Here is a 2,806-nt window from a genome sequence, read left to right as displayed (position 1 = left end):
AATCAGGAGTTGAAGCCTTAGCTATGTAGTGAGTTTCAGGCAGTTTGGGATATATCCTGTCTCTAAAGAAGGAGATTGGTCCAAACTAAGTTTAAAGAAAATATTTAATGTTTACTTGGACAAGTTGTCTGGAGACACCTGTGTGGCTGGGGCCTGCAGTTTGCGTTTTCAACCAGTAGGTGGCACTATAGACTTAGTTTTGCCCTTAACATCAGTGAGAGCCTGATGGCCAAGGGACGCTTGTGCCAGGTTTTATCTGTTGACCCATTACAGCTATGTGTATGCAGGGCTTGGCATTTTGCAAAGAGCATGCACACATAGGGTCCTCACATGCCTCTTACAGCAACCCAAAGACAAGGTAGAAGTGTCACTGGCCTGGCTCTGTCATAGCTTACTTTGCTGACTCTGGAGTGCCCCCTCTTTGGTGTATGTAAAAAGTTACAGCCATCACCCGTGGGGTCTGTAGTCAGCAAGAGGGAAAGTTGAGACATCTGTACGTGGTTTATGGGTGCCAACTGAATTGACGGTGGGTTTCAGGCAACAGGAGAATGCAGTTTAGCAGAGTGATTGGGAAGTGGCAGGGAGACAGGTGGTTCATCTCTGCTTCCCAGTGTGGGCAGCCATAGCCAAGAACAAGAGGGGCGGCCAGCCTCAGCTCCCACGCCAGGATGTGGAGGGCTAATAACCGGGTGCTGTTTCCTCAGCCCCTTTCATCTGAGGAGTTCAAAGCGCCTCACCCCTATTAATACCCCGCGTAGTAGGTGGTACCAACAGAGCAATCCGGGGAAACTGAGACCAGGAGGCACAGTCTGGGGTTAGCTATGAGTCACTCGTGGGGCCTGGATCCCAGGAATCCTGACGCCCAGGCTGCCGGGCAGATGCCTTGTCTGGGTGGGAGCGCCAGTAGCCGTGTCATGGGTTTTGATGCTTGCCCATCACAGACCCTAAGACACCAGGACAAACCACATGCAGGGGCTGAAGGCATCATTGCGGCTTTGCCGCCCTCCCAGAGGGGGTGGGTAGTCAGCTATAACTTATTTTGAGGCTTTGGTGTGACAGCAAGCATGCTTTTCTTCTTCTTCTTCTTCTTCTTCTTCAGTGAACTGAAGTCGTTCTCATCCACGCTGCATGGTGCACATCTGTAGCCCCAGACATGGGAAGATCAGATGATGGTCAGCTCTTGGTACTTAGCAAGTTCAAGTCTAGCCTGCACTACATGAAATCTGACTCCGATACACATACAAACTAGAAAAGCGAGTTGCTAGTTTTTTTTTTTGTTTTTTTTTTTGAGACAGTTTCTTTGTGTAAGAGTCCTGCCTGTCTTGGAACTCGCTGTGTGAACCAGGCTGGTCTCAAACTCACAGAGATCCACCTGCCTCTGCTTCCCAAGTACTGGGATTAAAGGCATGCGCCACCACTGCCCACCAAAATACAAATTTTTAAAAAATAGAAGAAAACAAACAAACCGGGGGGGGGTGGAGCCAGTGAGATGGGCTCAGTAGGTGAAAGATACCTGATGACCTGAGTTCAAGCCCCACGATCTACAGATAGAAAGAGAAAATTGATTCTTGTGGCTGACTGACTCAGGCAAATTTTCATCTGACCTAAACACACATGCGCATACACATACAAAATTAATGTATTTTTAAAAAGATTTTAAGCCAGGTGTGATGGAGCACACATCTAAAACTCAGTTGTCCCTCACTCTCCCCTGCACGCTGTGACAGAAATGTGCCCCCACATACGTGCACACACACACACACACACACACACACACACACACACACACATTAGTTTTTTTGTTTTTTTAAGCTGCTGACGTTCCTACCTCAGGCTCTAGAGTCATGCCACCACAGTGCTTTCCAGAAATGCCACTTGACAGCTCACAGGTAGCCTTGCCTTCCCTGGCCACCCCTGCTGAGCACTGTTAGTGTTCCTCAGCTTCGAACTGGAGACCCTCATGGGCTGGAAGGTAGCGTGGCATGGGAGGTCTCAGAAGGACTCCTGGCTTGGTGCTCATCCAGCCTTATCCACGGGGGCTATGCAAAGGGGAAAGGGATGGCTGGCCAGAGTTTTCACCCTTTCCCATGGGGGGCAAGGGTGACTTCAGCCTACCCCAGCACCAAGGACCCATTTTGGACCTCTTTTTCTCCTCTTTTACACCTGGGGTGCCCACCGCAATTTCCCACCCTGTGTAAAAGAACCCCAGAGTAAGGCATTGCTCCTTAGCCTCACTCCTGCCAGAGTTGGGGTGCTGTATCTTGTTTTCAGTGTTCCTTCCAGCTGGGGAGCTGCCTACAACTCCAAATATCCAGGCTAACGAGGGGTTACACTGAGGTGGGGGGGGGGGTGGCGCACACCTTCAATCCCAGAATTTGAGAGGCAGAGGCAGGCGGCTCTCTGTGAGTTTGAGACCAGCCTGGTCTACAAAGCAAGTTCTAGGACAACCAGAGCTGTTACACAGAGAAACCCTGTTTTGAAAAAGCAGAACAAACAAAAAAGAATGAGGGTTAGTGGGCCTCACGTGAGGCCTGTGATTTTAGCAAGGTCAGCCTCAGCTACACTCAAGTTTAAGGATAGCCCAGGCTACTGGCCTCAAAATAATTGAAGGCTGTAGAGATGGCTCAGCAGTTAAGAGCACATATTGGTTAATCCCAGCACTCGGGAGGCAGAGACAGGGCTCTGTGAGTTTGAGGCCAGCCTGATCTACAGAGCAAGTTCCAGGACAGGCTCCAAAGCCACAAAGAAAAAAACCAAACCAATCAAAGAAAGAAAGAAAAAAGTTGGAAGTGAAAAAAAGAAATGA

The sequence above is a fragment of the Microtus ochrogaster genome, chromosome 10 (assembly GCF_000317375.1).
Source record: "Microtus ochrogaster isolate Prairie Vole_2 chromosome 10, MicOch1.0, whole genome shotgun sequence".
Lineage (NCBI taxonomy): Eukaryota > Metazoa > Chordata > Mammalia > Rodentia > Cricetidae > Microtus > Microtus ochrogaster.
The sequence above is the reverse complement of the archived record's forward strand: the minus strand, read 5'-3'. Positions refer to the sequence as shown.